We start from the raw sequence: 11539 nt of genomic DNA, 5'->3' as shown, positions 1-11539 counted from the left end.
GGAAAAACAGCTTCCCAAACGAATTGTGCACCTTGCCACACCTACCACTGATGATATTCTAACTTTTCCTCTATTAAAACTGCATTTTACTTAAGCTTTAAGAATGCTTCTTTCCAAAGTAACAGTGTTTACTTAGTTTTAGAGTAAATACCATGCCTTCCTCCCAGTGTCTTTAAGGTTGTAGAGCGTAAAGCTAGATCCATGTATTGGTGAGTCTAAAGCCAGAGAGAATTGGTGTGCAGGACATCAGGAGATGGTGAAACATGGGTGTAGAGTTTCAGGGTTAGCTGTGGACACTGGAGCTTTCATATCAGTTACCAGAGCCAGCTGAAATGCTATCCTGCAGGCTTCTATGACAATGTGATACCATAATTGCATGTCATATGCTCACAACAGGAACATTTATTTGTGGTGGTTTGATTCAGGTGTCCCACATAAACTTAGGTGTTCTGAATGCTAGGTTCCTTGCTGATGGAGATTTGGGAATTAAAGCCTCCTGGAGGGTATGTATTGTTGGAGGCAGGCTTATGGATGTTATAGTCAGTTTCCTCATGCTAGTGTTTGGCACACTCTCTTGTTCTTTTTGTCCACCTTATGTGGGCCAGGGGGTGATATCCACCCTCTGCTCAGGCTATCATTTTCCTCTGCCATCGAGAAGATTCCCCTTGAGCCTGTAAGCCAAAAAAAAACCTCTTTTTCCAACAAGCTGCTGAGAAGAAGTGACAGAGGAGTGCTCAGCACTGAAATATCTCAATCACACCTTCCATGGCTCAGGGTCCATTGCGGAAGAGGTGGCAGAAAGAATGTAAGAGCCAAAGGAAGGGTAGGACCCTTTACAATGTGCTCCTCCAGACACAAAATGGCCTGGATATCCATGACCTCACAGTTCCTGACACTACCTACACAAGACCATCATAATAGGAAGAAAAGATCATGACATCAAAATAAAAGAGAGACTGATTGAGAGGGGAGGGGATATGATGGAGAGTAGAATTTGAAAGGGGAAAGTGGGGGAGGGGAGGTAATTACCATGGGATATTGTTTACAATTATGGAAGTTGCCAATAAAAAATATTAAATTAAATGAATATTAAAAAGAGGGAGATAGAGAGAGAGAGAATGAGTGCACCAGGGCCTCCACAGCCTCCTTAAACCAACTCCAGACACATATGCCACCTTGTGCATTTGGCTTACATCAGTCCTGGGGAGCCAAACCTGGGTCCTTTGGCTTTGCAAGCAAGCACCTTAACTGCTAACCCATTTCTCCAGCCCAAAGCTACATTTTTAACTACAGTGATGTAAACCAGTTCAAAGGCAGGTAAAGAAAGTTCAGGTTACTAAGTTTTGTTAGTAGACTATAAGACTGCCTCCCATTCCAGCAGAGGAAACAGAAAACCTGAGTTGCTGAAGTTATGAGTAAAATTACCTGAAGATAGGATAAAAATATGCAAGGGAAAATGCAAACAAAAGGAAACATGACTGGTAGCCTTGAAATTTAAGCACCATTCATAACCAAAAACTCATTCCCAAACCTTATTCTAGGCTTCATGTCCCTCCTCCAAACTTCAATTATATATATATATAACTTAAAATAGGCATGTTCATCTATAATTTTTCATGTATCCTTCCTTTGGGGAGAAGGGGTCACAGAGCACAGAGAAAAAAATATCCTTATTTTGTCCAGCTATTGCCAAGGAGGGGAAGAACCAAGCTCATCAACAGATCAAAGGCAACAGAAATCAGAACTTATTACAGCCAAACAACTACGTATTCCTAGGTGCCTTGGAAAGGACATTTGTGTGTGTGTTGTGAGAAATCAAATCAAACCCAGGGCCTTTTGCATGTTAGGCAGGTATCCTACCGCTGAGCTATATCCTCAGTTCTAAGCATGAAGTTTTGCTAAGAGAACAGCAATTATATAATGATGTCCTGAGCTGTCATTCAGTTGGCTGACATGAATTCTTCCATATCAAAAGTTTGTTGTGGTGAGCAGCTTTTCTGATTGCTCAACTAGTAGGCACATATTTTAAATATTTCTCTTAGCTATGTCATGGTTTCTGTATCAATGATATGAAAAGAATCTTAGAAAAAGATTTGCTTGTATATACAAGTAGTCACTCACATTATTCCTAAACACTTGCTAAGGGTTTTACTTAATAACTCATGATAATATGAGAGTTTCAGCTCCTATAATGACTCTCTCTATTCATTCTTAGTGAGGATGGGAATAAAAGGAAGATAGTTCCTGTATCTCCTGTTTGTTACTTACAGTTTATCTCATATTTCTGCTTTAACCTCAAGGTAGTGCCTTGAATTCCAGGGGGACTGGTATCCTTGGCAGATCGTCTATCTTCAGGGCAGATCTCATTCCTATGAAAGAACCAAATCTCATCTTTACTTCTAACCTTTCCAAATTCTAGAATACTGTCTTAGCCAGTCCTGGTGCTATAAGGTATTACCACACATTGGTATTTAACTGGCTAAAACATCATTTATTTCTAACATTTCTGGACACTGAGAAGTTTGAAGGCCAAGGTTTGAAGATCTGATATCTCAGGAGGGCCTTTACCTCCTTTTCAAACAACTGAGTTCTTGGGGTGTTTTCAAATGATAGAGAAGTCTTTCTCTCTTTTTTTTTTCTAATAAGAAGACAACACATTCATAATTACCAATTACCATTCAAAGGCCCCATTTTCAAATGGCACTGGTCATTAGGAACTAAATTTTGAGGAAAAACAAACATTCTATGTTCAGGTCTGGAAGCACTTAAATATAATTTCATTTTTACCTTTTATTATTTTTACCAACTTTGTGGAAAATAGTTGAAAAGTAAATGGTCACATAACTGTGGATTGCTCACTATTCCAACCATTCTATATTTACATCGCTCAACCTGGGTTAATGGAGAGTTGGAAGAGCAGGGCAGCATCAAATGCTGAGCAATACCCAAGCTCTGAGGAGGAAATGTGGTGTTTATGGAACATACTCAAATGCAAACATGAACAAACCAAAGTACAGTACCAAATGGTCCTCAACATCTGGACATCTTCTGTGTTTAAGCTAGAAATAAACCTGGCTATCTTTGGAATGTAATTTGTCCATAAACATACAAATGTCTGTTTAATAAAGCCACATGTATTACTTAACAAAAATTTACCTATGAACCACAACTTTTCACTTCTTGGATTTGGTTATAGTCTATACAGATTAATCTGCTGAGAAAAGAAATAACAATTTACAGCTGACTGTAGTGGAAGTCAGGAATTGCTGAATCCAAGAAGGATTATGGGAAGTCTTTTGATACTAAGTGATTTGTGCTGCAGTTTTTCAAATTCTGAAAAACCTGAGAGGAGTGGAAGTGTAGAGGAAAGTTATACCACTGCCCAGTATCACAGTTTTGTAAATTTAAAGACTTTTTTAAAACATAAATTACATTTAAAATTTTATTTTTATTAGAGTGTGATAGAGAAAGGGGGCCACATCAGGGCCTCTAGCCACTTAAATGAACTCCAGACAAATGTACCACCTTCTGCATCTGGCTTACATGGGTATTGGGGAATAGAACCTGGGTGCTTAGGATTTGCAGGGAAGTGCCTTAACTGATAAGCCATTTAATCAGCACGAAACAACCTGAAATCATTCCCAGTGGAAGAATTAAAAGAACAAAATGTAATGTAGTGTTGGCTCATAGCCCACAGATAAATTTATATGAGGCCATATTGACATAAATGACTGAACAGATTAAAATGATAGAAAATATCTTACATGACAATTCTAAATAATTTTTGGATACTTCTTCCTCTAGAAAGTGGAGTTAAGTAACTGAGTGACTTTTATCTAAAGATAAGAGAATGGAAAGAAAAGTTATAACTCTGCTGTAGAGAAACCTGGCAAATTTATAATTTATAATCAAGGCAACATCACAGGTGGTAAGTATCCAGCCACCATATGGTGCCTGAGAGGATGCTATAAGACGAAACCTTCATCTGTGTGGCTTCTTCCTCTAAAACCCATACCCACATGAGGAAAACATCAGATAACCAAATGAAAGGTAGTTACAGAACCTCACTAGGTTAGTTTACCTCTAGTCTGAAATGTAGTAAAATATCAAAACTAAGGAACTGTTTGTCACAAAACAGAGGAGACAGGGCAGCCTTCACTAGGACTGTATAGTGCCTGGGATGGGATCCTGGGAAAGAAAGGTATTAGCAAAAATGCTAGTGAAATCTGCATAAAATTTAAGGTTTTGTTAATAGATATGGATACTGTTAATTTTAAGGTTTCCACAAATATATATCACAGTGTATGTGAGGACATTTGGGGACATGGGTCAAGGGGTCTAGAAACTCTCTACTGCTTTTGCAATGTTTTTGATTTCAGATTATTCCAAAATAAATTATAAGTTTTACCCAACTAACAAAAGCAGAATGAGTTTATGACTTAGGTTGCAACAGAACCCTTTCGACATAAGTCAATGCATGTTTTTCCTTAACACCTCTCTTCATTGAATGGCCCACAGCGTTGTTGGTCCTGGAGCAGAGGGCGTGTGGGTCCTGAACTTCCAGAGCCTGAGCTCCTCCCTGGGCCTTGGACTCTGCCCCCGCGGCGCCCCGCCCCGCCCCGCCCCGCCCGGCCTGCCGGCAGAACGCCACCAGCGACTGTGTCCCAGCGCTGGGATCCGACCTGGGGAGCCCGCGGGGAGCAGTGGACCAAGTGCATTCCCAGGTAGGTGAGCCCCGGGCCAAGAAGCCCGTGCACCCAGGCATTCTGAAAGAGGGGAGAAGGGTCTTGTCGAGCCCTCCGGGCCCGGGCCCTAAGTTTCTTCTCCTCCCGGAAGCGAACGAGCTGCCTATCCCTGAACAAAGGAACAATTCGTGCACACACCCGACTATGCAGGCTGTAAGTCAGCAGTCCTGGTGACTTCTGTCTGTGCACAGCAGTGGTTGCGGAGAAGTCATCCAGAAAATGTCACCTGTTACCTCGAGTGACATTACGTCCAGCTTGTTCAACAACCGATGAGCGGAGGTGTCCTTGGCGCAGACTTCCGCTGGGCAGGTATGGAAAGCTAGCTACTCTTTCTTCCCCTTGGGTACCTTGGCCTCCAGAGCCGAGGTTACCCGGTGCTATAGGCAGTTTTCAAAGGAGTAGCATCACTTTACTAAGAACTAGCGCTAGCGGGCCACCACATCTGTGAATTTTCAGCCTTAGTCAAAAGGAATAGGAAAAAACAAAAACAAAAACAATTGCATGTAAACAGCACGCAACCAGCCCTGAACATAACTTCCGTCTGTCCATTGTATCACTTTTACTTAAGGAATCAAACCTGCTTCTTCTTCTGTGGTGTATGAAGACTAGATGAAACGTCCAAATAGAGTAAGGAAATTACTTTGTAATTGCAACACGAAAAGATGATCCATCTTTCTGGTTTTGTTTATTCAGCACTACGGAAGACTAGCTTTCCAGAAAGTTGAGCTAGGTTGGAGTGTCAGGTTTCTTGTGCACAATTGGTGCTGCTGTTAAGTTGCTACCCAGGGACCCTCCTCTCCTGTGCTTTCCTGGACACTCCCACCCTGAGAGTGAAGGCACCAGGAGTTTGTGCCCTATGCAGGGAAGATCCTCCTATGGCTTCTGCGGTCAGGAAGGAAGAAAGGAAGATCCTTCGTAGGATCCACGAAAACTTCTTAAGATGATTCTTTCCGTTATTCACAAAACAAACTGATCCACTGAACTTTATTTTTTTTAAAAAATATTTTATTTGTATTTATTTATTTGACAGAGAGAATGTGGGAGAAAGAGAAGGGGAGAGAGAGAGAGAATGGGCGCACCAGGGCTCCAGCCACTGCAAAAGAAATCCAGACGCAGACGCATAGGCCCCCTCGTGCTTATGTGGGTCCTGAGGAATCAAACCTGGATCCTTTGGCTTTGCAGACAAATGCCTTAACTGCTAAGCCATCTCTCCAGCCCTGATCTATTGAACTTTCTAAAAAGAAATAAACTCATGCATGCTCTTTATTACCTTAGGTATTTCATATATACCCAGTTTGGGCTTGAGAGTTGTAATCCAATTTTTGATCAAATAACTTAAAAAATGTAAACTGGATTTGGTCAAAGCTGAAAAATGATGAGTATGGTTACTTCAGGTAAAGACTGAATAGAGAAAGAATTGAAGATTTTGAAGAGAATTTGAAAAGCCTTTTAAAGTTATAGGTTCAAATCTTTTGAACTGAGAAATTTATATGACCCCTGATTAGCTGAAACATTTCATAATGACAAAATTATTATACATATTACTATATTATATATATAATATTGTATTATATTAAACTCTATGGAATGAATAATGTGATTAAATATAGTTACTAAGCTTAAAAACACCCATATGCATGCGTTTGGAAAATGAATGGCAACAGGGGGCTGTGTGTGCAATGTAGTTGTAGAAAACACTCGGTACAGCTGGATTTGTGTCCAGTTCACACTTTATTTATTTATTTATTTATTTTGGTGTGGAGAGCTTGCTGTGCATCACAACACTATGCTCCTCTGTGTTGGAGGTACAGGTGGACACATTCCTGTCGTGTTACACAGTGTTGAACTCCTACAGGGCATCCCAAGATCATAGATTAGGAACCTCACAAATGACCAAATAAATAGTCAAGTCTAAAAATCATAAAGGAACTTCTATGCTGTTCTGATCAGTGTAAATTAAAGATTAAAGGAATTATGTCTTCCATATTTAATATTAATAGTTAAATATTTAGCTAAGTATTACTTATATGCAAAATAAGTGAAGATTAAGTTTATAGTGTGTATGTCAGTAATTTTGTGGGGATATATGAACAAAAGCCTCCAAATTAATCTATTGTCAAGTTATTTTTTCCTTTAAATTAGAAAAACATGGTAATGAATATATTTTCTCCCAGAAGGGAAAAATCAATTATATTCTTTTTTAAAAACAGCTTAATTGGAAGTAAAATTTACATACAATAAAATATATCCAAGTATATAATCCAGTAATTCTTAGTAAATTTAGAGAATTGCGAAACCATCATCTTAGTCCAAAGTCTAACTATGCATCATCACTGCCCAGCCACCCCTAGTCCCTGATACTTGTTTGGTGTTTATAATCTCACTGTTCCTACCTCTAGCCAGGCAATTGCTAATTTACTTTCTGCCTTTTTGTTGTTGTTGCTGCTGCTGTTGTTTTTTTGTTTTTTGAGGGTCTCACTCTGGCTCAGGCTGATTTGGAATTAGCTATATAGTCTCTGGGAGGACTCGAACTCACCGTGATCCTACCTCTGCCTCCAGACTCCTGTTTGTTTGTTTTTCACCCAGCTTTACTTTCTGGATTTTATATTTGACTTTTCTGGATATTTCATGCAAATGGAATCAATATACATATATTTGTATAGGCTTCTTCCACAAACAGTAGTTTTTAAGGTCTTTTTTTAGGTTGTATTGTGTATCTGTAGTTGGTTCCTTTTTATTGCTAATCTATTTATTTCACTTTATATTAGTGCACTGCTTACCATTTGGTGGGTATTTCAGTAGATGGCAGATATGTCAGTCTGCTTCCATGACAATATCCTTTGAACTACCAGATATGGGGCTGGAGAGATGGCTTAGCGGTTAAGCGCTTGCCTGTGAAGCCTAAGGACACCAGTTTGAGGCTTGATTCCCCAGGACCCACGTTAGCCAGATGCACAAGGGGGCGCATGCGTCTGGAGTTCGTTTGCAGTGGCTGGAGGCCCTGGCACGCCCCTTCTCTCTGTCTCTATCTGCCTCTTTATCTCTCGGTCACTTTTGAATAAATAAATAAAAATAATTTTTAAAAAATGAAATAACTGATATGAATGAACTTCTTATTTGTTGCTTTGGTTCTCCTGCAAGATAATTTTTAAATATTAATGTCAAGAACTGAATATCAAGTTTCTATTAAGCTGTAGAGTTTTCTAAGTGTAGTTCTTTACTGAACCACATAAAAATGTTCTAATATTGCAAAGGTGATAGCCATTGATATAACCATATTAGGAATCAGGAAACTGAAACAGTAGTTTTTGGTCAGAATTGTTTTGTTATCCACCCTCATTTACCCTACCTTGTGCTATGATGAGAATACATTTTTTGGGGAGGTTTATGCTTCATAAATTATGCTTAGAGGATTTTCTGTATTTCAGAGGAAATCCTTGTATAAAAGCCAACAGGGTCAACCTAAAGGAAAAAATAATGTCTCATGAATGCCTTTTAGTTACTCCTCAAATCAAAGTTCTCATCGGGAAAATTAACATTAACATACCTTCAGGTATGTATTATAGGAAACTTGGATGCAAGAAATTTTCTTTAAAATATTTCAAATTTAGAAACATGATAGCACAAATCAAATAATGTAGATTTCCATGTTGTATGTGATCATTTGTAGCTCAGGTTTTCTGCTTGAAATAGCAAAACAGTATGTGAAACTCCTGTGTGAGTACATGACAATTTAGTATGTTTAAAACTCCTGTGTGAGTACATGACTATGTAGATGACCAGGGATTATAGTTACTTGGTAACATTTTTCATCCTGCTGGTAAAGGTTGAAACAGTTGTAAAACAGATGGATTTTTCTAGTTTTACATTGGCAGTTTCATTCCAATATCACCTGAGTCTTCCATTCCATATTTGGGAGGCCATATTCATCTCTCACTTTCATATATTTCAAACGTTGGGGAAACATTCCCCATGAGGAAGGCTTGGTTAGCATTGAGATGTGTCTCCTAATCCACAGGTTCCACAAGCAACACCTTAAACTGCTAAGGCATCTCCCCAGTCCTGTCCTCTTAACATATTTTATAGAACCACACAGGCAAGTTTCTAAAAGATCCGTTACCCGCCAGTGTATGATGGTAACAAAAGAGCAGTGTGCAAATGTTGCAAGTGTCTATGATGTCTCATGGACATCTGCTTCTTGTCATGTTTTCTTCACTGAAAAATTGTAACTGGTTTCTGGATGGATTTGTAGTCAGTTTTCCATCACTATCATTAGTTCCATAAAGTAATCACCTTCTAGGGAGAAAAGATTTGTTTGGCTTTCAGTTCTGGAGGTTTCAGTTCATGATCTATTGGCCCTGTGCTTTTGGGTCTCTGGTGAGTAGAAAACTTTAAAAAATAACTGGCTGAATGACCAGGTAAAGGGATAACGGAGAGAGTAAGCATTGCCATTCTCAAATAAGGTCCTATGGGTAATGTTGCAAATGTAAATATAACTACTTTTTAATAAAATTATTTATTTTTGGTTGTTCAAGGTAGCGTCTTGCTGTAGTCCAGGTTGACCTGGAATTCACTATGTAGTTTCAGGGTGGCCTTGAACTCACAATGATCCTCTTACCTCTGACTTCTGAGTGCTGAGATTAAAGGTATGTGCCACCATGCCCAACTTAAATTTATTTTTTAAAAGATTTTATTTACTTATTTTCAAGCAGAGAGATATAAATAGAGAGAGAGGGAGAGAGAGAAATTGGGCACACTAGGCCTCTAGACAGACAGATGTGCCATCTTGTGCATCTGGCTTTTGGTGGGTGATGAATTGAACCAAGGTCCTTAGGCTTTGCAGGTAAGCACCTTAACCACTGAGCAAACTCCACAGCCCCAAATATAACTATTTAACATATATTTGATGTGTATTATATCAGATACCCCATTGAGTACTTATAATGATTGTTTTATTGAATCTCACATTGTTACATGAAAGTACACAATTGCATCTGAAATTTTTACATGAAGAAGCTAAGGCCTTGGTAATTTCAATAATTTTCTAAGGTTTCCTAGCTGGTAAGGAAATAGACTAGAGTCTTAATATGTAGTACCAACTGAATACAAATCCCTAATTTTTAAGCCACAAATCTATATTCCACCTGCTCATGAAATAAACATGTTGGGACCACAGCATCTGTTCAGACTCCCAAGGGACAAATAGCAGATCTCACATTAGGAATTCATCCATACTAAGTGACTTATTTTGGGATACCTGATTTCTAAACTACATGGTCCCAAAGAGTGAAGCTTAGACATTAGATCAGAATGTAGCAGAAAGCCTAGTAGAAAGTTGAAAAGAGCCAACAGACTCCTAGGAACAGGCCAGCAGAATTATGGGAAGGAAACAGTGAATTCATGGGTTGTGAATTAATGGTCATCACTAATTATGTGCTGCCTCTTCTAGTTAGTTGTTGAATCTTCTCTAGCCTCATTCTTCATTTATAAAATAAGTATATTAACATTGACCTCTCAGGGCATATGTGAAGAATGGTATAGGAGGATCTTTCTAGGCATATTAGAGGAGTTCAGCAGATGCTGGTCCTTCTCATGAGATGGAAAATAACTCATCTTTGCAGTTTAGGTGCTGTGCTGGGCACTGCCTAAAAATTTCATGTTTTCAAAGTTTCAAATTATATATAGAGTCTTTCATTACCAAGACATCTGGATTTGGGTTCAGTCTATCTTTGGGCAGGTGATGAGGCAACTTACAACCTTGACAACATATGATATCTCTATGCCTTGAATATGTTTGCTGAAGATAATGACTATAGCACAATATCGTAATGGCTAATTTTGATAACGGAGTTTTTTGGTAAATGGCACAGTCTTTCATCAATAGTATGTACATGTATACATTGTACTTGTACTAATATTTAATCCCCCTATCCCTAAAATAAATACTTTCATGTGTGTGTGTTCTATATTATTAAATTTGTAAATTTATGTTTACAATGATTTGAATAAAATTAATCCTTCATATGAGCACAGACAGTTTCTTCAAAACAGAAGTTGGATTCTGTGTCAGTATGCATGCTTGTGGTGATCATTATTCTCAGGTAAACTCAGTCACCTAAGATTTAGTCAGCTGACACGATGTCACCATTGTGCTATGTAATGTCACCTCAGAACAGGTGTGCTACTCAGTATTCAGCACACACACTTTCTCTTCTAGGGCTTGGAGATAACATTCACTTCCTACCACCTCATAATCTAAATCTGTGATACGTCTGTGGTAACTTACTTCTACAGGTTCTGTTATCTTAGCTATGTGTATCACAGTGATCAAGAACAAAGAAATAATATTGTTAGCTTAGACATGAGCAACTATAAACAGAAAACCCAGGAACTGCCTAAACCACTCAGGATTCCTGGTTGCAAACCAGACAAAAAAAAAAAAAGTTAAATAATTTGGCAGGTAAGAGTCTACTGTAAGGGTATGGATGAGCTCTCAGAGTTGATGGGAAAGTTGGAAAAGTAGTTTGGGAAAGTGGGAGGGGTCCTGCGTGCATTGTTTAGCAAGATGAGGATGTAGGAAGAGCTGGCAAAACTCCTGGCATTGGTACTGGTCACTGCCACTAACCATCCTGCTACTAGACACAAAGCAACATTCTGTATCCGACCTCTTCCTCATGAATGTGCGAGGGCCAGGCCCTGCCCGCAGGAGTCATGAAAATGATAATTCTCAGAATCTGGGCAGCAAGTCAGGCCAGATAACCAGTGACCACCAAGGTGCTCTTCAGTCAGTGCCT

The 11539-nt window shown here is 39.0% G+C and overlaps 1 protein-coding gene across 6 annotated transcripts in view; it reads left to right on the top strand.

Annotated features, from left to right (window-relative positions):
- Positions 1-4621: 4621 nt before the first annotated feature.
- Positions 4622-11539, top strand: part of Ccdc68 (coiled-coil domain containing 68) — a 40455-nt gene continuing 33537 nt past the window's right edge. For 4 of the 6 annotated variants that reach the window (XM_004654751.2, XM_045135074.1, XM_045135076.1 and 1 more), the window contains exon 1: positions 4625-4724. The gene's annotated coding sequence lies outside the window, so the exon portion shown is untranslated. Of the gene's footprint in view, positions 4725-4836; positions 5055-11539 lie in introns of all 6 variants that reach the window. The other 2 variants (XM_045135075.1, XM_045135078.1) reach the window with 1 other exon arrangement.

Source organism: Jaculus jaculus, chromosome 15, assembly GCF_020740685.1.
Source record: "Jaculus jaculus isolate mJacJac1 chromosome 15, mJacJac1.mat.Y.cur, whole genome shotgun sequence".
NCBI classification, from domain to species: Eukaryota; Metazoa; Chordata; class Mammalia; order Rodentia; family Dipodidae; genus Jaculus; species Jaculus jaculus.
Note: the sequence above shows the minus strand (reverse complement) of the source record. Positions and strands in the feature narration are given on the sequence as shown.